At 39.3% G+C, this 27,607-nt stretch overlaps 1 pseudogene; it reads left to right on the top strand.

The window, feature by feature from the left end:
• The first annotated feature begins 3,629 nt into the window (after window positions 1–3,629).
• LOC148505890 (extracellular calcium-sensing receptor-like) lies at window positions 3,630–22,974 on the top strand (annotated as a pseudogene).
• The last annotated feature ends 4,633 nt before the right edge of the window (window positions 22,975–27,607 follow it).

The raw sequence follows: 27,607 nt of genomic DNA, 5'->3' as shown, positions 1-27,607 counted from the left end.
GTTGTGGATAAAACGTGGGACCCCTACTTATTTTGTTTCTATATGTCCACAACCTGGACTGACTGACTGAGCCTGGTGCTAGTTGATGAAAATAAGGGGACCCCTACACCTTTTTTTACCCCATATTTTCACAATCAGGATCGGCTTAGAAAAGCCCAGTGCTGTTTGTGATTTTAGGGGGAAACAATGTCAATTTTATTATTATTTTTACACTTTCAGGGTTTTTTCACACAGAAAACTTCACATATCTTACTGATTTGTTAAGGCTTCTGTGTAACACGCACCTTGGAATGAAACACTGGCAGTTTAAATCACATGCACGTTAAACCTGGAAACTATAACTCACTCCCTATTACATTTGCGAATTTCAGGACAAACTGGCACCTTCCAAATTTGGAAAAAGGCTCAAGTTTGTCCCGCACTAAAATCTCAAACCCTATCATATATGGCACAGAGTGTTATATCTATCAAGACCTTGGAGGGAGATAAAGTAACAAGCTTTGATACTTCACCCCTATGGTTATCTATTGTTTGCCAAATATAAAAACATATTATCCCCTGGTAACGCAGTCAGCACTGATTTATCCTACAGCATTACCTTGGGTGATCACATCTGCACAATTATGATTATAATTATTCACTTGGATAAAGGTAATTATAAAACAAATCTTGATCAAGTCCACTGGGAATTCCACCATTCTAACTTTAAACATAAGTGATGCAACTATGCTTCAGAGATATCTCACATATCCATATATAAGCAGACACATATCTAGATGTATATCACAGAGCCTATTTATACAGCGTAAGTACAACACATCAATATTGTCACATCTGTAACATACACCCTAATCTATACATTTTACATTCACTACACCTCCATCATACACCCTCATCTATACATTTTACATTCACTACACCTCCATCATACACCCTCATCTATACATTTTACTACAACTATACTTCCATCATACACTCTCATCTATACACATCACTGTCACTGCACCTCCAGCATACACCCTCATCTATACACATCACTGTCACTACACCTCCATCATACACCCTTATCTATACACATCACTGTCACTACATCTCCATCATACACCCTCATCTATACACATCACTGTCACTACATCTCCATCATACACCCTCATCTATACACACCACTATCACTACACCTCCATCATACACCCTCATCTATACACATCACTGTCACTACACCTCCATCATACACCCTCATCTATACACATCACTGTCACTACATCTCCATCATACATCCTCATCTATACACATCACTGTCACTACACCTTCATCATACACCCTCATCTATACACACCACTGTCACTACATCTCCATCATACACCCTCATCTATACACATCACTGTCACTACACCTCCATCATACACCCTAATCTATACACATCACTGTCACTACACCTCCATCATACACCCTCATCTATACACATCACTGTCACTACACCTACATCATATACCCTCATCTATACACATTACTGTCACTACACCTCCATCATACACCATCATCTATACACATCACTGTCACTACACCTCCATCATACACCTCATCTATACACATCATTGTCACTACATCTCCATCATACACCCTCATCTATACACATCACTGTCACTACACCTCCATTATACACCCTCATCTATACACATCACTGTCACTACATCTCCATCATACACCCACATCTATACACATCACTGTCACTACATCTCCATCATACACCCTCATCTAAACACATCACTGTCACTACACCCCCATCATACACCCTCATCTATACACATCACTGACACTACACCCCCATCATACACACTCATCTATACACATCACTGTAACTACACCTCCATCAAACACTTCATCTATACACATTACTGTCACTACACCTCCATCATACACCCTCATCTATACACATCACTGTCACTACACCTCCATCATACACCCTCATCTATACACATCACTGTCACTATACCTCCATCATACACCCTCATCTATACACATCACTGTCACTACATCATACACCCTCATCTATACACATCACTGTCACTACACCTCCATCATACACCCTCATCTATACACATCACTGTCACTACACCTCCATCATACACCCTCATCTATACACATCACTGTCACTACACCTCCATCATACACCCTCATCTATACACATCACTGTCACTATACCTCCATCATACACCCTCATCTATACACATCACTGTCACTACATCATACACCCTCATCTATACACATCACTGTCACTACACCTCCATCATACACCCTCATCTATACACATCACTGTCACTACACCTCCATCATACACCCTCATCTATACACATCACTGTCACTACACCTCCATCATATACCCTCATCTATACACATCTCTGTCACTACACCTCCATCATACACCCTCATCTATACACATCACTGTCACTACACCTCCTTCATACACCCTCATCTATACACATCACTGTCACTACGCCTCCATCATACACCCTCATCTATACACATCACTGTCACTACACCTCCATCATACACCCTCATCTATACACATCACTGTCACTACACCTCCATCATACACCCTCATCTATACACATTACTGTCACTACATCTCCATCTGTAAACATCACTTTCATTAATAAATTCACTTCCATGAATACCTATATGAGTAACCTATAAGTTACTCTCAGTACGCCTCTATAATACGTGATCATTATATCTATCCCATTTTCTCTGTGCCTACATGATGCATTTATATATATACACAGATCTCTCTCACAAAACTTGCAATATACACTCACATCTTTACACACAATACTTTCAGTTTACCTCCATTTTATATACTCTTTTGCTAATGTTCCATTATAGACCTATAATTAACACATAGGGCCAAATGTAATAGGGTGAGAGTTTAGAAAATGTGAGAGATTAGCAGTAAACTCTTACATTGGTTGAGTTTTATCTTCAAAATGGGAAAACATCTGAATGAGATTTTAAATCGTGAGAGATTTTTAAGTCTAAAAAAACATGCAAGTTCGCTCTGTTACTTTGTTTTTTGACTCTATTACATTGGCAAAGTTTAAAAAGTGTCAGAAACTCTCACTTTTCTAAACTCTCACCCTATTACATTTGGCCCATAATGATCATACGCAAACCTCCAGGTGTCATACGATATACAGTTTTTATCAATCAGCAAACTCACTGCCTCATAGTTCTATACTTTATGTATGTATGTATGTATGTATGTATGTACAGTGTGTATGTATGTATGTATGTACAGTGTGTATTTATGTATGTATATATCTATACTTATTTTACTCAAAGTGGATTATGCAGATTTAGCAGTAAAACAAAATAAGTAAGAACTATTTTTGAATTGAGCTTGTACCTTACCTGCAGTGCAACATGGTTTTGCCAAGGCACAAATTTTCTCCTAATTTGCTCCTTTCTTCTACCTTGCTCCTAACCCTGTGTAAGCCGCTGCTGTATTGGTCTTACATAGTAAAAGTTACATCATCCTTGTCTGCAGGTAATTACCAAGAAATAAAATGTTCAGTCTCTCATCAGTAACCTGGATCCTGACAATATTTATCCTTCTTCAGTTGATTTGCTCCATGGATCAGAGATGCAGACTGGATGTCCCGGCTCTAGAGGGACTGACCCAGCCTGGGGATATCATGATAGGAGTTCTGATCCCTATTTTTATGGATAAAGTATACCAAAAATATTCCTTCACCGAAAGACCTCCTCGAATCGTCTGCACACCGTAAGTAAGGATTAGTGTTGTATACATGCTACAGTGATTGTAGTGGTTTTGTAAAGGAAATAATACATAGCAAGTAATCTGATATTTTCTAAAACCATTGTATTATATGCTAATCTCATGAATGTGTTATTCTGTTATATAACTAGAGATGTGCGGTTCAGTTCTCCAGAAATCTGAATCCCCCTGAATTTCATGAAACCAGAGTGATCTGAGTCGTGGTTCTGATTTCCTTAAGAGATCCGGACAGATCCACGTCGTGGTTCTGATCTTCCCACAGTTCTGAATTCAGATTTTAAAATGCGAATTCCGGGTATTGGATTGTAAAAATGACATGAATTAGCTGGTTTTAAAAACTTTTTATCAATTATTATTTTCTAAAAAAAATCCCAGATCCAAAACCAAAAACAGACCCCGAAGATGAATCCAGATTGAAAACCAAATCACTGGGGTCAGCGCACATCTTTATTGTCACTTTGTCATCCACCTGTTGTTATACTACTGGACTTGGGTGATTACCGGCAATTCTAGATTATTATGCTAAACATAATATTCAGACGATGACATAGTATAACAATTGATCAAATTCTCCACTCTATACATCGCTGAATAATCAACCCTAAATTCGAAAAAGTATATGTAAGGAGGTTATATCACTATTTGTAATTCACGGGCCTGAGCAATCCTTCCCTGTAGTGCCCATGGTAAAGCATGGGTAGAGAGTATCCTGGGTTTGTGGCATTGATGTAGCCAGGACTCTCATAATGGTTCTGCCAGCTATATATGCCTAGATATCTGGGGGAGCTAGTAGGCACTTGTTGTAAGTATTTTGGTTTTAGTTCTGTGTTCTGTTAGGTTTTTTTATAATTATAAAAAGTTTCTAAAACAGTTAAAATCATATAATTTTTTGCAATCCAAAACCCGAAAATTCATATTTAAAATATGAATTCTGAACTGCTGGAAGACCAGAACCGCAATTTAGATTTATCCGGATCTCCTCAGGAATTTTAAAACCGTTACTTGGATGTCTGGATTCACAAAATTCGAGTAGATTTAGATTTCTGGAGAACCGAACCGCGCATTTCTAGTTGTAAGGCATCATACAAGGGATATACAAGAATCGCTTCATATATAATACGCACAATATATCATCCAGTGTGTACCCAGCATCAGCCTGTGAATGTAGCCTTAGGCATTTCTATGCAGGCTGCACTTTTAGCAGAAGAATATATTTGATAGCTGCTGTGATGAACTATCCCTTCTTAGATCTTATCTATATAAATGAGTTTTCCCCCTGTGAATGCAGAACTCACATGTGTACTGTCTGATATGCACATTTCACTCCTGCTATCCCGGCCCTGTAGGCTTATCCATCATAAGCTCATTCCCTATTGTATATGTCTGCCCCTCATTGTGGCTACAGTCTTATTGAAGAGCTGTCACAGGTATATATATGGTTTATATGCTGATGGGTGACCCTCACTGTAACAGTTCTGTACCTTAGACTTAAATGCAGTTGCATCTAAACGCAAACTGTGACCAGCGAAAAACAAATCACATTTTGCTACGTATGCTGAGATGACTGCAAACATGAGATGTTACCAACTCTTTATAAGTAGAAAATGCAACTCCCTCCCCATGCAAGTAACAGGAGTAGATGCACCAAGAATACAGTACGTCAGGAGGTGCAACTTCCCTGAGAGCACAAAAGATGCTCAAAAACGGAATTGGTATGAAATACCGCCGGCCGCATGGTTCGATTCCCGGCAGCTGCAGCCCGACATCAGCAGAGATCCCAGCAGCAGAAGCCCGACAGCGCTGGAAATCCCGATCGTGGATAGGTAAGTATTGTCTAACCTAACCTAACCCCCCTAACCCTCCTTAGGGGTGCCTAACCCTAACCTCCCCCCAAGTGCCTAACCCTAATCCCCCCTCTAAGTGCCTAACCCTAACCACCCCCTTCCCCGCTGCCTAAACCTAAGTCCCCCGGGGGGTGCCTAACCCCAACCCTCCCTCCCCCTAGCCTAACCCTAACCCTCCCGAGGGGTGCCTAACCCTAAGTCCCCCCCCGGGAGCCCTAAACCTAACCCCCCCGTGGCTGTCCCCTCGTGGCGCCCGGCATCACTACGATCAGGATGCCGGGCGTCGGTCTCCCGGCGTCAGGGAAATTCCAGGCGTCTACATCTAGACGCCCGGCATTTCACCCTTGCCGGGATATGACAGTCGGGAAACCGGCTGCCGGTAATTAGGCAGTCAGCTTCCCGATTGCATACCCTCAAAAACACAGCACACAATTCACACATATAACAGTAAATGGCTGGAAGTGTAGATAATAAGTATACACAAAAAGATTTTAAATAATACTATAGTAAAAGATGACTCAGTTTGTTGTATAATATATATATATTGCTTTTAGAAGAAACTTCACTGGCCCACAGATCTTTATTCATTTGAAGCCGTGAGTGGCAGTAAATGGTTTATATTGTGAATATGTATCTGATGACATACAGTATGTCCTGTAGTCTTGGCAATGAAATGCATTAAGCTAGATTACTTTCAATATGTTTTTGGACTGTACCATACTGATCTGAAGCTTTTAAAAGCAGCAAGTGACCGACCACAAAGACTGACATAGCGTGACAGTAGACTGAGAACTACAAGTGCAGCATGTCTCATAGGACTGGTGAGCTTAATATTTCAAGTGCTGCAATCTACTAATACTGACCTAAGATAGCTGACTTCCTAAAAGGAGACAATGAGCCATCTAGAAGTTGTGCCATTTCCCCCTGGCATAAATTCCTTATACACATATGGGTCTATTTACTAAGCAGTGTTATGAGACAGAGTGAAAAGTGATAAGAAAGTGATAAGGTGCCAGCCAATCAGCACCCAACTGTCATCTCACAGGCTGTGTTTGAAAAATGACAGTTGGGAGCTGATTGGCTGGAACTTTATCACTTTCTTATCACTTTTCACTCTGTCTCCTAACACTACTTAGTAAATAGACCCTATAATACTTTAATGGCAAACAGAAGGTCACAATGTATTTAAATAAATTGGAAATTGAAAATGTGAAAAAAGGACACCAGAAAGTACGCAGTCATAAACTGCACTCATCACGGTGAACACCAGACACTTGCCGCACATATCGGATTGTGTCAACCACCACCTGAGGCCACATGCGTCTATTGCTGGCAAAGTTTTCCCAACAAACTGGAACTAAAATTATGGAAAATGGTGAGGCGGGGTAGTGCACAGAATTCCAACAGCTCCACTCTACACAGTGTACACAAGACACAAGTCACAGCCATAGAGCTCTATAGCACTTCCCTAACTCCTCCATCAGGGGTTGTGACAACTAGCCTACCACCCAAGTCACTACTCTACAACCTCCATCCAACCTTTGCCACATGTGTCAGCTGAAGGCAATGCATGTCCACCTAACCAAAGTCCAACAAAGCTATAGCAATAAAGTCCAACATTGATAGCAAAGAAAACCAAAACTCCAACATGGTGATGGGTGGGAGGGAATTCCCAAAGGTAACAGGTACCAAAGTAGGAGAGAAAAGCAGACATGAAATATGGGGCTCTATGTACTAGTGTGTGGAGCTGCCATAGCAGTTAAGAACTATACAGGAATTGTTTGTTATTTACAACATGTCTTTGCTCCACCTTTGCCATGTTTAGAAGATTATAATGCACAAGAGGTGTAGAGGAATCGGCTCATATGTTGTATGTTAATCATTAACTTATTTACTGTGTGTACATATTGTAGCTCCATCCTGACTCCTCCTATGGGTTATTTACTGGTTGGACAGTCATATTAATGCAAGGAGAGAGCACATACAGTATGGACATGCACCAATCTTTCCAACTTGTTTGCCAGTCTACATAAACCCCATACATACTGTGATACCCAGATTTACAGATATATATAAATGATAATCAGTGCATAAGTCCAAAACACCAACTGATTCCTCACAGACTGCTAGTTCCCTGCTTATGTTCCATCTGTTTCTCTACTTTTTACACAGTTTTTACTTAGTTCCTCTTACTGTGTTGTGTTTAATTAACTATATGTACTTATACTACCTTGCATTTATTTCCCTCCCAAAGGTTCAGGTTGGAAACCTACCAACAACTTCTAGCCATCATGTTTGCTGTGCAAGAGATTAACATGAACCCCAATGTCCTCGGTAACATGACGTTAGGATTACAGGTGTATAAGACGTGTAATGTGCCTCACTATGAGGTACAAGGAGCTTTACACTTGTTATCTGAATCCAGCACAGTCATCCCCAACTACAGGTGTCGTGGGCAATCTGCCTTCAGTGCTGTTATAGGGTCTTCCTTTTCCACCAACTCAATGATGGTAGCAACTATTTTGGGGATTTTCAGATACCCTCAGGTAAGAATATTTTAATTGTGTGTTGTCTAGTAGCATATGTTTAGATTTTTTTTATTTAATGAAGGAAGTGAATTGCCTTTTTTGTAGTTTACCGCCGAATTCAATTAGCCATGAAAGTGCCGTCTGGTGAAAAGCGGATTGAATTTGCCTCATTCACCTGTTTTACGTGATGTTTTCTCCATGCACGTCCCCGCTTTTTGCCCTATTCAATTGTAAAACACGAGCTATCTCTGATAGGTGAATGTTTTACAAAGCAAAACTAGTGAAAAGAAAATCTTTTTATGGGGAGATCAGTCTGTACCCCATAAAAAGCTTCAGTGACCCTGGGAATCAATATAGAATAGTAGTAGTAGCCATATAAAAAGTATTTAGTGAACTTATTTTGTGTCAAAGAGCTGTGATATGCATATGTGTGGACAAATGATAGAAAGCAATGTTTTTTCTGTAAAATGAGTACCGTAGTTAAATTTGGGGTACATGTAAATGGGTACTTGTATATTTTAATGTCTCTAAAATGAAGATTTAAAAAAAACTCAACAATACACCTGCTGCTACCTCCTGCAATCTCAAAAACATCTGTCTAATCCATATAGCCCCAAAAACTACAAAGCCCCCCACATTTTCCAACACTTTTTAAAATTTTTGCACCAAAAATTACATGTCTTTTATGGGGTGAAGTAACAGTATTTTTTTTTTACCTAAATAATCATATGGGTGGGTGTCCAAAAGTTTCTGAACCAAGTCACCCATTTGTACCTCAATATATGGATTGTGCAATTATTTTCTCCTGCCTTTTGCTGGAGAAACTTTTTCGCCTGTTTTTGCCTATGGAGTTTTCACCTAGGCTAAACTCCGGGGAATTGAATATGGAGATACTTTGAAAACAGGCCAAAAGTGCAAATCGGCGAAAACTTTTCTCCAAATGGCACTTTTCATGGCTAATAGAATTCGACTTTTAGTTTTAATAGCAAGGACCAGAGATTGTCATGCTTAGGACTGTAGAATTTCAGAATTGACCTAATGTTTCAGCTGAGAGCACCATATGGATGTATAAAAGGCATTTGTGTCTAAGAGCAAAAAAAAATTATTGGTTGCACAATATAGTCCAGAAATAAATGTTTAATACTTATATCTTTGAATCTTTCCAAGACTTTATTGCTGAACATATGGGCGATTTTTGTTTCTTTTCCAGATCAGTGCATTATCAACTATCTCTCTTCTAAGTAATAGAATAATGTTTCCCTCCTTTGTCAGGACTGTTCCCAATGATAAGGAACAGTCTAGGGGTCTGGCTAAGCTTATTCTGCACTTTGGTTGGACCTGGGTCGGTCTGTTGGCTGCAGGAAGTGATTACGGCCTACAGGGAATTCAGCCAATCAAGGAAGAGATAATAAAGGCTGGAGCTTGTGTGGCCTTCACTGAATATATCCGTTTATCGCAACCAGACCGCAACGCTCCCCACATAGTCAAGGTCATTAAAGAGTCATCAGTAAAGGTTGTCATTATCTTCTCTAGTGATGTTGATTTGGTTACTATCATGAGTGAGATGTTGAAACAGAACATCAAAGGGAAGATTTTTGTTGCGAATAGTGATTGGTCATCTAATTTGTTCTCAGCTGCAAGCTTCTCTCAGATTTTTTCTGGGTCTATCAGTTTCTATACCAACTCTAGAGTGATTCCAGGATTCAGTGACTACCTTTCCAAAGTCCGTCCAACTTTGGTAAAGTCCTGGGTGAACTTATACTGGGAAAAACGTTTCAACTGTAAGTTTCTGTATCAGAAAAATGGAAGTGTGGATCCCACAGTGAAAGAGTGCACAGGAGCAGAGAGTTTGGACAGCATCAAGAGCAGCTTCACCTACCCCAGCAGCTTTCGCTTTATCCACGATTTCTACGCTGCTGTCCATGTTGTGGCCAAAGCTTTGGAAAACCTGGAAAATTGCAAATCAAGACAAGGAGCATTTTCTTACATTAGCTGTGAAGACATTTTAAATTTTAAACCATGGCAGGTAAATTTATGATTGTGGTTAAAGTACAATAGTATTGATCCTCTGTAATATTGCATTAAAATTTATCTCTTACCAAAACTTAAAATGTAACTTTATGTGGTGTTATCTAAGTTGTGACACTTATGGTGTAATGATACTCTGATCTGGTGGGTCCTGCTGAAGGCTTCAATACTCCTGCAATGCAAAATCTATTCTACAAAGGTGCACCATGGTGGCATCAATGCCCCCGTCCCCTTGAAATTTACATGCTAGCTTCTTCTTTTTTATTTATTATTTCTGCTTAAAAAAAATTTGAAAAAGGGTGTTTTCACACACATTTTTTTAGAGATGAGCGGGTCCGGTTCGCCAAGAACCAGACCCACCTGAACATTAATATTCAGAGTCGGACGCGAGTCCGGCTCGGGATTCCCACCTAACTTGGAAACCAAAACGAGGCAAAATGTCATCATCCCGCTGTCGGATTCTCACGGGTTGTGGATTCTATAAAGGCCCCAGTGATCACTACCATTTTCACTCTGGCTGTGGAGTGTGAAGTGAACAGAGGTGTCTGTTGAGGGCAGGGACTTCTGTGTCCATCAGGGGTTTCTGTGTTCGTCCAGGGGCAGTGTCTGCTGTGTCCATCCAGGGCTCTGCTGTGTCCATCCAGGGGCAGTGGCTCCTGTGTCCATCCAGGGAAGGGGCTTATGTTTCCATCCAGTTGCTGCTGTGTTCATCCAGGGCAGGGGCTGCTGTGTCCATCTAGGGGTTACTGTGTCCATCCAGGGACAGGGACTACTGTGTCCTTCCAGGGGTGCTCTGTCTGTCCAAGGGTGCCCAGTTTTTGTGCTGTATCCCAGTGTATTATATCATTTTACTTTTAGTACTGTGTCGCTGCCGGTCAGACCACAGTGTAATATTCATACACGTATTGTGACACTATAACTCATAGCACAGTATAATATTCATACATGTATTGTGACACTGTAAGCAAGTATAACAGCTGTTAACCAGTTGGAACACTGATGCCATGACAGCTGTGCTAGTATTAGATGAGGATGATAGTGTGTAGGAAGTCCAAAAGGAGGATGAAGGGGAAATTTTTGTCCTATCTGACTCTATTGAGGATGTTGATGATGAGGAAGTTGTTTGTGTAAATCAGCCACCAGTGGCAGCAGTTCTTGCTCGTGATAAAAAGAAAGCCAGAAAAGCCACATCTTGGGTGTGGAATTATTTTATCTCAAATCCTGACAACAGTTGTGAAGGCATCTAAACCATTTGTAAAGCCAAAGTTAGCAGAGGAAGGGACGTTAACCATCTAGGCACCTCCTCCCTGTTACGTCATTGTAATGCATTCATGCAGTTTGTTTAACAAAATTATAATAATGTGTAAATTAATAACAAGCAGTCCAGTATCAGCTACCAGCAGTTTGGACCAGCACATGCAATCTCCACCACCAACACCCTCATCATCAACCTCCTCCTTAATAATTGAAGGTAGTCCTTCCAAAAAATATTTTGTCTGGGCCCAAACAAACCAAGAACTTCAGCCACAAAAGTGTCAGTCCCAGTTGCTAAAGTGCTTGGTTTGTTAAACTGTGCATGTCCTTTATAATATCCCACATAAGAGTGGGTGGGAGGGACAATTCCATCTTGCACCTCTTTCCTTTACATTTTGCACAATTTAGGACATTGCAGACTGACATTATTATAGTTTATTAAACTGCCATCCTGTATGCCCCTGCTGTGTGGCAATGTTTCATAGATGTCTGATATTTTTTTAAACTGCTGTGCATTTGTGCCGCTGCTCTGTTACTTACTTTAGCCAGCCAGCTCGCTGCAGCCTTTGGCCTATAGTGGTAAAAAGTAGTGAAAACAATATTGTGAGCTGTGAGGTGGTTAGAAATGCCTGGAAATGCCTGAAAAAGATTTTTATTAAGGTTAATAATACTGTAGGAACAAAAATAGGCCCAAATTATGTGGTTTAAGCTATTTTTATCAATTAAAAAAAAAAATACAGATCCAAAACTAAAACACGCAAGGGTGGTTTTGTAAAACCAAATCCAGATCCAAAACCTTGAAGGAGGTACAGATCCAAAACCAAAACCAAACTATGGGCGCACATCCCTACTTTTTTTTTACTTTATTTTAGTATCACATAAATGTAGTAACAGGCTTTTTGAGCAGTTATCATGAAAAACCCTTCAATTCACATATTCTTAATAAACAAATCGCCTTTCCCATACTTGTTATGGGAGTTGTCATCAGCTCAGATTTACTAGAACTAAATTGTGAAAAAATACCAGGGAAAGCCCTGTGATAATAATATAATTTTCAGATGGCGTTATCCCCAGTTTTGACAGGCAGAGAAGAGCTGGGCCCTGTCATCAGCTTTGTGTGTCTTAATATACCACAAGCTGATAACTAAAAAAAAAAAAAAAAAAGTTAAACAAACTTCTTACCTGCATCCAGGGCCTGGTGATCTGTGCTCCGGTAAGGTCCCCTGTGCATCTGGTCAGCTGGCTGCTCCTGCACTGTGACCTTGGTCAGCTGCTGCAAAGAGTATTGTGATGTGATGCATACAGGAAGTGGGGATGCTACCGGGGAAGGGAAAACCTTCTTCATGGTAACCCACTCTAGGAGCTGGCAAAAGCAGTGAAAAGCCCTGTTTTCAGCTAATGTATCTTTGGGGTTTATTTATCAAGCAGTGTAGAAGTTGCCCATGGCAACCAGTCAGCTTTGAAGTAACATTCATTAAGTACATTCTATAAAATCATAGTTGGGAGCTGACTGGTTGCCATGGGCAACTTCTCCACTTCTCTAAGTGTTTCACTTCTTGATATTTAACTTTTAGGTTCACTTCGATTTTGAAATAGATGTTAAATTAGAAACATACAATCAATATTATAAGGATTAATCTTAGGTTTGCACCCAACTTATTCTCCACAAGTGCAAATGGTAACTCCTTATCTGTACTCAGCTCCAAAATGCATCAAGATATCGGATTCAGTTTTGGGGCAATTTTGTTGTAATTTTCCACTTTCGCTAGTTGGGCCTAGCCTGGGTTACTGTGTCCTTTGTGGCCTTGGAATCATGGCACCTTGTATCTTTCTAGAATTATCTAACATTGTTGACCAGTGTCCTGCAGCTCTAGCTGAAATATATCCTAAAGGTGGTGGTTGGCTGTCTTTATTCCTATGATAAGTAAAGACACTTTCAGCTTTATCAAGGATCCTGTTTCCAGCTCAAGTTTACACCAACAAGCTAATACTGTATGATGCTCTGCTGAGTGTCAAAACAAAATAATATAGAATTGATCCTGTGGATGTTAATACCATATACTGAATGAATATTTACTACACAACAAAATAAAAAAAATCAAGTATTACATAAAAATGCATATATATATATATATATATATATATATACATACAATAAACACCGCTTAAAATAAATCTCTAATACTGTTTTAGGTGTCTAAGTCATTACACTATAGATATTATCTAGACTAATGGAGGTAGAAAAGCTAGTTTGAAACCAATGCAAATGGTAAGTACAAAGTACCAGGGCCTCCCTGGGAGCACAAGCTGCCAATATATCAATATCCTACTAGGGGAGGTTGTTGAAATCCCGACTGTTGGGATGCCGGCTCCGGAATGCGTCTCCAATCAGAATTCCAGCGCCAGCATCCCAATGATAAGTAGTGGTGCTAGGGGGGTTTAGGGTTCGGCACTAGTGGGGAGGGCTACATTTAGGCACTAGAGGGGAACATTAGATTTAGGGTTCAGGAGGGAGGGTTAGGGGTAGGATTAGGATACTTATCGACATGTGTTGGTGTCCTAACTCTATTGGCATGCTGGTGTATGGATTCTGATTGCCGGGATCCTGAGAGTCGGCATACCGTACCCAGTGATAAAGTGGCCCTACATACGTGGTGGAACTCCCCTCCTTCCATCCTCGGCGCTGTTTTCAATAAAGGGACAACATGCATTGTAAGTGCGCTGTAAAAAGGAGTGTGGTCTCAAAACAAAGGGGCATGGTCACACAATAGTATCCCCAATTCAAATTACGCAACAGAGTAGCACAAAATGTTTCACATTACATTACACATAGTGCCCCTGATTCACATTACACCACATAGTAGTGTCCCTTATTCATGTTATGACACACAGTAGTGCCCCTTTTACACAATGCCCACATTAGTGCCCCTTATACACAATGCCAGTGCCCCTTATGCAATGCCCACTGTAGTGGTACATCTTATACTGTTAATCCAGTAGTGGTGCCCCTTATGCAGTGTCCCCTATGCAATACCCCCATTAGTAGTGCCCCAGTAGTAATGCCCCCAGTAGTAATGCACCCTGTAGTAGTGCCCCCAGTTGTACTGCCCCCAATAATTGTTCCCCCAGTAGTAATGCCCCCCATAGTAGTGCTCCCAGTAGTAATGTCCCCAGTATTAATGCCCCCAGTAGTACTGCCCCCAATCATAGTAGTAATGCCCCCTGTAGTAGTGCCCCCAGTAGTAATGCCCCCAGTAGTAATGCCTGCATTAGTATTGCCCCCATTAGTGCCCGCAGTGGTAATTCCCCAAGTATTAGTGCCCCCAGTAGTAATGCCCCCATTAGTAGTGCCCCCATTAGTAGTGCCTCCAGTGGTAGTTCCCTCCAGTGGTAATACCCCAAGTAGTAGTGCCCCTTACACAAAAAAAATACAATTAACATACAAACACAATACTTACGTTAAGCCCCGCTCCTGTATCCGCTGCCGTCCGATCCGACTGCTCCTCAGAACTATGACGTCTCTCCCATAGAGCCCACTACAGGAGCCAGAAGACGAAGCTCAGGAGTGTAGTCCAGCCTCCGGCTGCCGATGTGGGGAAGGAGCCGGGTGCCCGCTAGTAACAAAATCTCAGTGGGTGCCCGACAAATGGAGCCTCCATGCAGTGTGGGGCAACTGGCCGGGCAGGGTGGGCTAGAGGAGGCGGAAGTCGTACCACCTACAAATAGAACTGACTCAACAGTTCCCCTCCGTTCCGGCCCACTTTAACTCCTGCCATTACCCAAACCCCTGCTAGACATTGCCATTAATATCAACTTACAGATACATTTCACATACATTATTTTATTTTTAAATGGTTTGCAATACTCCTGATATTGATAATGCATCCATAAGGGTGCAATGCAATGTGTGCTGCTTCCTTGAACAGCTGTGCAATATACTGTATTTCAAATAAATGATTGGTGTGATCTTCATTTGTGTTATTCTTTCAGTGTTTCAAGTTATAATGAAACATGTCTTTTATGTACATTGGGAAATAGATGTAAATAGATGTAAATAGACACAATCATTTCCATTACAATAAACAGAAGTTTACTAGACTAAGAAAACACACAGGCACATGGGTATATTTATTAAGCAGTCACCTTTTGTCGATAGTTCTGGCCACAACCTTTATGGTAAATACTATTAAATATAAAACCAGTGGTATTTTGTATTCAGTATTATTGTCCTTTTAAATTCTATGGCCAGAACTGCCAACAGACTCCAAAAAGCCACCAAGAAAAGACACAAGCAAACACAGAAGTAGACAAACAGATCTAGATACAGTACACATTAGAGATATGCGGTTTGGTTCTCCAGAAATTCGAATCCACCCAAATTTTGATAATCCAGACAAATCCGTGATCAGAGTTCTGATCTTCCCGTGGATCAGATGTCAGATTTTAAATTCGAAATTTCAGGTTTTGGATCAATTTGCTGTACTGTACTTGAGTGTGTCTGAGTACAGTACTTGAGTACAGTACATACAGACACACACACAGATATACATATAGATAAGATACTGTACAAAATTTTAAAGTACAACATCTTTTAAATATATTTTCAATTAAAACACAAAACCAATATCTACTTTACAGCTCCTGCACTATATAAGGAATGTGAGGGTTACACTGAGCAGCGGAAGAGACATTTACTTTGATGATAATGGAGACATCCCAGCAGTCTATGACATTGTGAACTGGCAGCTGACACAAGAAGGGACTATACAACCGGTCAAGGTCGGCAGTTATGACACTGTCACATCTTCAGGTCAATTTCTCAACTTCAACGCAAGTCAGCTGTTGTGGTTTACGGGAGGAAAAGAGGTGGGACTTTGTATAGATTGTGTCATTTTTACTTCTAAAGTGCAATAATGAGGAGTAGATAAAGATGTTTAGAATGAACTATTGTATTTTTAGACAAATTGTAAACAGACACACGTGTAAATGCATTTTTTAACAATAAAAATCATTTATCCTGCAATAAAGGCACCTAACAGACTAGGGGGCCTATTCATCATAACTTAAAATTCGATGAAGGCAATTAGGTTTAGAACTCGCATGGAGTTCTACCTAATTACAGGAGGAATTCATCATTCCTCCTCTCCATAACTATCTATTCTGAAAAGCTGTCATTTCTGTGATGACAGCTATTCAGGAAATAGATACTTTTCCCTCTCTACCTAACAGCAGCTGTAATCAGTGCTGTGCATGCCTCGTTACATTCACAATAGCAGCGCATGCACAGCACTGATTACAGCTGCAGTATTTTTGTGTGTGTCTACATATCTTTTTGGCATTTTTAATGGTAGGGACACCCACAAATTAATTGTTCCAGCGCACCCACAAACCTTAATCTGGCCCTGATTGCTGCTCAGCTATGCAGAGCAGTGGTGAATGGTACACTCCCTAACTGCCGGGCAGGTCAGGACAATGGTTTCCCAACCACAATAATGGGACAGAGCCCTCAAATTGGAACTGTCCCAATCAAATTAGAATGATTGGGAGTTATAATCTGTAATAACAAATAACCATAAGCTACAGTCTATCATACAGCAGGCTGTCATGAACAAGGAACAATTAAGCTAAAGATTATACTACTGCTGGCTTGTACCCTTAGTTACAAACAAATAACAATATACTTAACACTAAAAAATAAGTACACAGGGAACACAACAGTATATGGCATTTATATCTTGTCATCATGTATTGACAACAAACTAGAGGATACAATGGTGGCAAGGGAAGAGGGAGCAGGTAGATCAGGATATACTATCAGACCCTGCCCAACAGGGTAAAGTTTTTTGCCCCAATATTGGCCAAGTGTCCTTTTTCAAATCCTGTTTTGCCCTTAAACACACAATCTGCAAAGTCCTTCTATTGTTGAGAGGAGATCTTAGCACAGTCCTACACCAACTCTGCAAAAATTAGGGTCTTGAATCACTTCACCCCTACAGGTGAGCATGACAACATTTAGGGGTGTATGGCTGAGGCAGGTTTGCCTGACTTTTGGAGAGTGCTCCACCATACTACTCAAGATTATACCTTTAATACTAGTCATAATATTTGTTCTCACATCAATTTGTTCCTGGTTTGTAGCCACCTAATTAATTATCTCACTGAAGCTGACATTATATTTGTATCATAGTCTGATCACTCTTTGTTGATAGCCATGTTTGACTTCTTTCCAAATTCTTTGGGCTGTACATCCTGGCATCTTAACAAGATGCCAATAAAATGACCTCATTTTGAGGATACTGTCTTAGCATCTATCCTTGATTATTTCAAGGTGAATGACATTGACGATATACCCTGCCTCACCATATGGGAAGCTCTTAAAGAAGTGGGGTGAGGGATTATCATCAGATCCACTTCACACCAAAAGAAACAACTCATACCATAGCCTCGTTAACCTCTCAACTTCAGGCTCTGGAAACTTCCCACAAATGTTCCAGCATCCTTGATACTCACAAATCATTGCCATCAAGGGTGAAATTAAAGTGATCCTGGGGATTCAAATGGAACTTAGTATCCAGTGGCTTAAACTGGAATTCTATGAAAAAGGCACTCAGGTGGACTTCATATTGGCCAGACCGCTTAGGGCTATGAGGACTTTGCAAGCCATTCTTGGTTATTAGAGATACAGAAATTTGCTCTATGATACAAGGTCCATTATTTAGATCATATAGAACTTCTTTAAGTCCATGTATAATACCCATGAAACTGACCCTCATCACACTTCTGATCGATCTGCTATACAACATTTCCTAGATCAGTGAAATTTACCCAAACTTAGCTATGGCAACATCCACAGACTCAATTGACCAATCACGAATGAGGATGTAGCTGAAGCTCCTAAATCTCAGTAGCCTTCCAGGGCCATCATGGTTTCACCATGTCTTACTACATGGTGTTTGCCCAAAAAATTACCCACGACTGACTACAGTATGTTCTGCAGGGGGGAAAATTTCATCCTGACACCACCTGCTCCCATTTTATTGTCATCCCTAAACCTGACAAAGACCCTACATACTGTATATACTGTATGCCAAATTTGATATTGAATACAAATGTTAAGTTATTTTCAAAATTAATTGCGATAACACTGGATGCACATCTCCTGAGCTCATAGACCCTGACCAAGTTGATTTTGTACTTACTGTATGTGCCAAACACTAGACAATACCAGATGCATGATCAATATCATTTCTCACAATAATCACTTTAACACAATTTTGATAGTTCCAGCACTTTATGCCAAGAAGCCATTTGATCGGCTTTCCTCGCCATTTACGTTATTTGTGTGCTAATGACTTTTGGCTTCCAGGGTAACTTTATGAATGCAATTCCTTCACTTAATCACTCTTCCTCATCAGCTGTTGTTACCAACAGGCTTACATTATTAGTCTTCATATTGCACAATCTCACTAGGCCAGGTTGCTTATTTTGGCTCATTGCAGTGACTCACTTGCTGCTACTATTTGTACAGTCAGGTGCATAAATTTTGGGACATTGACAGAATTTTCATATTGCAGATGGACAATGACCCGAAGCATACTGCAAAAGCAACCAAAGAATTTTTAAGTCTAAAAAGTGGAATGTTATGCAATGGCCAAGTCAATCCCCTGACCTGAATCCGATTGAGCATGCATTTCACTTGATGAAGACAAAACTGAAGGGAAAATGCCCTAGGAACAAGCAGGAACTGAAAACATTTGCAGTAGAGGCCTGGCAGAGCATCACCAGGGATGAAACCCAGCGTCTGGTGATGTCTATGCGTTCCAGACTTCAGGCTGTAATTGCCTGCAAAGGATTTGCAACAAAGAATTAAAAAGTGAAAGTTAGATTTAGGATTGTTTAGTTATTACTTTTGGCCCCTTAAAAAGTGGGAGGCACATATAGAAACCGTTGTAATTCCTACACCGTTCACATGATTTGGATGTAATTACCCTCAAATTAAATCTGAAACTCTGCAGGTAAAGCACATCTTGTTTGTTTTATTTCAAAGCCATTGTGGTGGTGAATAGAGGCCAAAATATGAAAATTCTGTCAATGTCCCAATATTTATGCACCTGACTGTAGCTTGTATGTGCAGGGGGTTCAGGTTGGACCTTGCCAAAATAACTTTTTCTTATTTGTCGATGACATTCTTCTGACCTTGAACAAACCATTGGTCCCTCTTCCTACTGTGTTTAACATTTTGGATAATTAAGATTAGATGTCTGGTTGTACATTTAACATCTTCAAATCTGAAGCGATCTCCATATCCCATAGGAGTATTTCTAAAACCCCCAAGCTCAACTTTAATTTCCAGTGGAGTCCATCAACTATTAGCTATCTTAGGGTAAAATTACAAAACTCTATGTTCTGCTCTTTTAAGATAAGTACTCCACCCTCCTGGCATCTATTAAAAAGGAAATTACCATCTGGGACCCTTAATTTATTGTTTTGGTCACCTCAATGCAATTAAGGTGAATGTGTTGCTTGGCTACTGGCTTCAATTTCAGCACACAACCTCTCTGCAAGCTTTCTGTTGTAAAATGTTATCTGAGACCAGCATGGAGGACTTTATATGTACAGTAATCCCAAATAGATTCAAGATTTCTGGGACAATTATGGTTTGCCTTGTTTTCAGATCCAGATTTGTTTTAAGGGACTAAGGCAAAATTTGGCTTTGTTGTATTCTTCTAAACTGCTCAACTCTACACCAAAGTAGGTGAGGGATGAGCCAAGCCTGAAGGTCAGAGTGGATGGATGATTTTCTCGCTAGTTAATCCTTTTCCCTTTCTCCAAATTGTGAGGGTAATGGATCTACAGTATCTTTCTCCATATGTGATATACAGTCACAAATGTATGCTGGCTTGATGTTTTTGGCATCATCATTATGCTTTAAACAATTTAAAATTCTCCAAGTTCTGTAGAATAACATTACATAGTACAGTACAGCAATTTGTGATTTTTAAAAAAAATATAATCTAACCATTGTGTCCTATCACCAGGTCCCTCGCTCAGTCTGCAGTGAGAGCTGCCCTCCAGGTACCAGGAAGGCGGCTGTAAGAGGACAACCTGTGTGTTGCTTTGAATGTGTCCTCTGCCTACAAGGAGAAATATCTAACCAGACAGGTGAGTGATGGACCTGCAGATATATTCTATAATGCTAAGGCAATTCAAGCAGATTCCTTCTTCTGGGACTTGATCTATCTTATGATGTTATTAAAAAATTGATGGAACTACAAAAACCATGCAGTCATTAATAAATGGCTAATACTAAGAAAATATTTACAGTATTAGAACATTCCAGGATCACAATTAGTTTACAGTAAATGACTTTACTAGAACATTCTCAAGGCTAGAGTAATCAGTGGCATCCAGTGTGATAATCCGTACAACATACAAAACCGTGTTTGAGGTGTTTTTGTCTTTAGTCAAAATGTAATATCATATAAAATCCAACAGTTGTTCCACTAGTGTTAATATCAGTCTTCTGCTGGTGAAACTGTTCTTTTGGATTCCACTTCTTCTTGCCTGTATATATTGTTTGTCATATTAATATGTTAATGTGTTTTGATGATCATCTTTTGAGATATAAAGTACTAAGAATCTGCTCACCAATTGGGTTGATTTCATATTTTGTTTTGGAAAATAATATATTAATAGATGAGACAAATATATGCCTAATGGTAAATCTTTGAGATGCAGCAACAAAATTCTCATAAGGGGTAGAGTGGGGATGCAGTCAGGATACCTGTGGGCAATATCCCACCCACCGATATCCCGATAATCACATCCCGACATGGGACTAAAGATAAGCGTTGAAATCCTGATGCCTATAATTAACCCCACTACTAAATCCCGACACCCAGCATACCCAATGAAGGTCTTAGTGTCTAGCAATGGGGGAGGGGTTAGCTTTAGGGAAACCCAGAGGGACTTAGGGTTAAGCACCCCCCCGGAGTGTTAGGGTTTGGTTAGGGAAAGGGAGGTTAGGGTTATGCTCTAATATGAGTGGTTAGGGTTAGGCACCCCCCAGGGGGGGTTAGGTTTAAGTTGCAGGGAGGGAGGGTTAGGTTTAGGCACTAACAGGGAGAGGTTAGGGTTAGGCACTAGCGGGGGAGGTTAGGGTTAGGCACTACTAAAAGAGGGTTAGGGTAGGGAGAGGGGAGGGTTAGGATACTTACCTGCTGCAGTCAGGATTCTGATCCATCAGGCTGCCACTGTTAGTATCTGATCAGGTGGCTAAACAGGCACTCGCATTACATACCAATTCTGTAGAGTGAAGCCTTCTCAGGAGAAGTAGCAAGAAATCAAAATCATTTGTCCAAAGTGATCTTTGGACAAATGAACCAGGAAGAAATTCATCAGACAATGCTTACCAAGAAAACATTGAAGAACACTAGTAATGTAACCTTTTTCCTCTTTATGGCGACTGAAAGATAGGCAAATTTTAATCACAAATGGATATAGACTCTTCCATGTCCAAAGCATTTTTCTGTATTCATTTTTTTCCTTTCTTCACATAGAAAATACTATATCTAAAAAGCAATATGTAATAATTGAGTTATTCTATCTCATAGACTCTATTGATTGCCTGAAGTGTTCATGGGATCAATGGCCAAATCTCCAGAAAACTAAATGTTTACAGAAGATGACAGAGTACCTGAACTATGAAGATCCACTAGGAACTGCATTGGCAGTGACAAGCATATTGTCCTCAATCATTCCTGTGTTTATATTAATACTTTTCATTTGCTTTAAGGACACACCTATAGTTAAAGCTAACAATTATTCTCTAAGCTGCCTTCTGCTGGTGTCCCTGTCTTTGTGTTTCCTCTGCTCTTTAGGTTTCATTGGATATCCCCAACCTGAGAATTGTTTTCTACGCCAAGTCACTTTTGGACTGGTTTTTGCCCTTTGCATCTCTTGCATTCTGGCAAAAACTATCATGGTGGTGTTTGCTTTCATGGCCACCAGACCGGGCAGCAACCTTAGGAGATGGACCACACCTCGAGTGTCCTACATGATCATTTTTACTTGTTTCCTTTTACAGTTCCTCTTGTGTCTTATTTGGCTGTCACTCACCCCTCCTTTCCCACAATACAACACTCAAACCAAACCTGGATTCATCATTGTCGAGTGTAATGAGGGATCTCCCATTGCATTCTGGACCATGCAGGGTTACCTATTTCTTCTGGCCACCATTAGTTTCATTGTTGCCTTCCTGGCACGGAGACTTCCTGACAGCTTCAATGAGGCCAAGTTTATTACTTTCAGCATGTTGGCCTTCCTCAGTGTCTGGGTCTCATTTATCCCAGCCTCCCTCAGTGCTCAGGGAAAATACACAGTGGCCATGGAAATATTTGCCATCCTGGCATCCAGTTGGGCTCTGGTGACCTGTATGTTTCTTCCTAAATGTTTCATCATAATGTTCAGACCTGACATGAACTCCAGAGAATATCTCATGAGAAGATAAAGAAATCAGTCTTAGTGTAAGAAAATATAGAAACTAAAGAATCTGTAATAATGTTACAAATTGCTATTTCAAGTTAAGCTTCAATGTAATAAAATCATGAATTTTGGTCTTAAATATTTTTGTTGATAAAGGTTGGAATATTTTTCTCCACCCCCAATCTCCCATTAAAGAGATGCATGTATTTAGAATTTAAAAAGGATTAATCTAAAAAAATATATTTTATTGCAATCCACATTTAAAAATATATTTCTATTGTAATTCTACTGTGATTCTCCTCAGGAGCAGCTGAGAAACAAATAAAGGTGTTTATACTAAGTTCGGAAAACACTTATATTCTTAGTATAAAAAATTAAAATCTGTACTTTGTCCATATGCTTATTTGGTACTTGAGTCTCATAATGTTTGGAGAGGTGGAACAGGGAAGGGAGGTGATAGAACACAGGTTGAGTAAAGCAAGGGGGTATTTGCATAATTAGGAACAAATTGGGACCCACATGGAGATGTATGTCACATAAATTACATATCAAAGGCTGCAGTACTGTCATTTCAAAGATTAGATCCAAGTTGATAGTAGCTGAGGTCAGTGCCGGATTAACAAAAGGGCAAGTGGAGTGTTTGCCCATGGGCCCTCATCCACTGAGGAGGGGGGTACAGATAAATACATCACCAGTATGGGGGGACACTGGCATAATGTGAACAGAGGTTTCTGAATGGCATAATGTGAACTGGCGGCACTGTATTGTGCTTAACACATTTGTGGTGCTGGGAGAATTTACACATTATACTTTTTACTAACGTTACCAGCTTTACATATTGACAATCCTTTTGTAATTTGCATTGGGGCCCCCACAATCGTAATCCTAATTGTCTGTTTAACGAGGGGTTAAACAGACCCAGGATCAGAGATAGTGCCTAAAATATGGTACACAGGTAAGCAGTCAGGGGTGTGGTAGAATATGTTGACAATCAGAATGCCAACATGAAGAATTTTGACACCAGAATGTCAACATGGGTGGTAGGTTGACATGTTAATTGTCAGCATTCATAATGTTGACATTGCCAGAATGTCAACATTTTGAATGATGACAGCATGTCGACCATGTGTTGTGGAGTTAAGTATGCCTATTACTTATTCTAACACTAAAATTATCCAAAGATGGGCTGTATGACATCCTGCTGTTGACATTCACATTGTTGCCAATATGTCATGATGACATTCTGTCATTTTAGAAGTGGGAGACATCTTAAAGGACATTTGCTCAATTCTTTTCAAAAACTCATGGAACAGGATGTCCTCAAGACACTAGTAAAATTAGACAAAAAAGGGAAAACAGAGACTTCATTAAAAAGCCGTCCGACAAAGAAGGAGGAATTGACATTGTGGACTGAACATGATATGAAGAGGAAGCATTGAGTATAGTTAAAGATACGACAACAAATCAACTTCTGAAGAAAGATCCAACATGAGGTTTATAAAACTACTCACAACTATTCTAAAGGCAGGATTGGAAATGTGGATCCTGACCTAGAAAGAAAATAAATACTTGTATCCAAGGAAAACAATTAACTGGTATTCTGCTATTTAGCAAAAGTACATGAAAATTCAGAACTTCCACCAGGAAGGCCAATTGTAGCCAGATTAGGATCTTTTGCGACACATTTATAAGGATATTTAGATATATATCAACAACCTTTAGTTGCAGAACAATGACACTATTTGAAAAAAACAACAAAAAATTCAAAATATATTGGAATACAATGTAAAAGAAATACTGATTAGCAACATGTGACGCAAAGTCACTATATACCTGTAGAGACAACACTATTGGATGCAAAAATGTCCAAAAAATACTTAAAAAATGCTTAGGACTGGAACAAACACAAGTAGATTTTATCCTAGAAGAAATATTGGAACATAACTACTTCTGGTTTAAGGATAATTTCTACACACAGAACAAAGGAACAGCAATGAGAACAAAATTCACTCGGTCATATGCAAACTTATTTTTAGTGCAATGGGGGGAATGAAACATCTAGACAAACAAAAGAATTCTCAAAGAATCTTATATTATGGGCTCAATATAGTGATGATATTTTTATAATATGGTAAGGTGAAACAAGTGGATTGGAATAATTTATTAAAAACCTCAATACTACAGTGAATCTGGAGTTCACTAGTGTAAAAAGTGAAGAAAGTATAAACTTCAAAGAACTCACAATCTTTGTGGAAGGCAAACAGATCGAGACAAATAATAAAGTCTCCAGACCTTAACAGCCACCTTGAAGCAACAAGCAACTACCATAATTTATGGTTATCAAATATCCCAGGAGACAAATTCAGGCAAATCAGAAGAAACTGCTAAAAAAATTGTGATTTCTATAAACTATCAGGATTTATTAGTAAAGTTAATGGAAAAGAATTTTAGAACTGAGAAATTAAAAAATGATCAAAAGAAAATTGAGACTCTTTGCAGAGAAGCAGAGCAGACCTTCTCAAGTACAAGAAGAAACCATTGGGGGAACTAGGGATGTGAGCCAACCCCCATGTTTTGGTTTTGGATCCAAATTCAATATCGTGTTTTAGTTTTGCAAAACCACCCACACATGTTTTGGTTTTGGATCAGTATTTTTTTTTCAAAAAAATTAAAAAAGATATCTAAAATCATGTTGTTTGGACATGTTTACATACAATCCAAAACCTGAGATTGGTTTTAAAACCAATATCGAACCATGGGAAGAACTGAATCAGGACTCAGTTCTACTTGGTACCCCAAAATGATTCTGAACTAAAACTCAGTTCAAATGGGAACCCCTAAATTTGGTTGTTGTTGGTTCTCTGGGAACCATACCCGCACATGTGTAAAGGGAACAAAAATATTCTCTCTTCATCTCGGACTTTTCAGGAAAACCAATTTCCTGGAATAAATCCTAAAAAGACACTGGCACATTCTATTGGCAGATGAAGATAATATATAATAAATAATACAATTAGAATGACTCTGGAAAGGAGCCACCTAAGAGAAAAGAAAGAAAAAACAAATAATACCTGGCTGAATTCAAACTACACAGGTTTCTACAAGTACAGATGCGCCCAGTTAGATTTTTGTGAATCATGGCACAAACGTGCCCGAGAATCACGCTATGTGCCACGCTACGCTATGGCACACCCCAGATTGTGGGAGTGCATCTCCATTCAAACCTATGAAGATGCACTCGCGCGTCCCCAATCGCGGGAGTGCATCTCCATAGGATTGAATGGAGACGCTATTGCGCGTCCCCGTCATCTCATGCCACACATAGCGTGACTCACTGCATTACAGGCAATGATGTAGCTTGGCAGATCTGTATGTAACCTGTGCTGTGTGTAAGAAAACTAAAAACAACAGCCTCAAACCTACAGTATGAAGGAAGTCCAGTCCAATTCTAATGCAAAAGAGTATAAAATAAGAGAGAAAAATACCTGCCACAGCAAAGAGTCATTTATCTCCTTAATTGCCCATGCAGTTAACAGTATACTATATAGGCAAGACAGCAAGAACATTGAATGTGAGAATAAATTAACATGTAACATTAAAAACAAATGGAACAATCAAAGCACACCAATATATTTTAAGGAAGCACAAAACAGCAATCCTTCAGAACTACAGTTGGTAGGACTAAAGAAGATAACTACACAGTGGAAAGGAGGCAATTTTGAGAAGAACCTGACCAAAGAAGAGACAAAAATTATACAGGTTGAGTCTCCCATATCCAAAATGCTTGGGACCAGGGGTATTTTGGATATTGGAATATTCCGTATTTTGGAATAATTATATACCATATTGAAATGTCTTAGGAATAGGACCCAAATCTAAACACAGAATGCATTTGTGGTTCATATACACCTTATACACACAGCCTGAAGGTAATTTTATACAATATTTTCAATACTTTTGTGGCTCAAACTAAGTTTGTGTACATACATGAAATTTATTTATGTTTCATATACACCTTATACACACAGCCTATAGGTAATGTTATACTTTATTTTTAATACTTTTGTGGCTTAAACAAAGTTTGTGTACATTGAACCATCAAAAATCAAAGGTTTCACTATCTCAGTCAAGATAAAAATATTCCATATTTCGGAATATTCCATAATTCGGAATATTTGGATATGGGAGACTCAACCTGTATTTGAATTAGAAACAATGACATCCAAAGGACTAAATACAGATATAGAAATAAACCTTTTTCTAGCCTCATAAGTAGCCTTAAAGCAATTAGATAATAGTATCCTACCTTTTCCTATATTTGGACATAACAAAACATACATAAACTGTTACAAAATATAGCAATATAACAATTACTGCCTTGGAAGGATTAGAACCAACCCGTATACATTATATATATCGAATAACTCCTAAAATGATTGAATTTCAAGCTTTACATTATACACAGAAGGAATATTTCTACTATTACCACAACCATATTAACAATTAATATACTTTGCCATACATTTGATATACTTTCTCACCCGTTTGATTTTTTATTTATTATTTTTAAACATGAATAGAACATTAATAAATTTGATCCTATATTATACACTGTAGATATGCTTCTTCACACCATCTGAAACAACAATATTAAATATTTTACATAGATTAAG

Source organism: Taudactylus pleione, unplaced genomic scaffold (genome assembly GCF_031769625.1).
Source record: "Taudactylus pleione unplaced genomic scaffold, aTauple2 ptg000435l, whole genome shotgun sequence".
Classification (NCBI taxonomy): domain Eukaryota; kingdom Metazoa; phylum Chordata; class Amphibia; order Anura; family Myobatrachidae; genus Taudactylus; species Taudactylus pleione.
The sequence above is the reverse complement of the archived record's forward strand: the minus strand, read 5'-3'. Positions and strand labels throughout refer to the sequence as shown.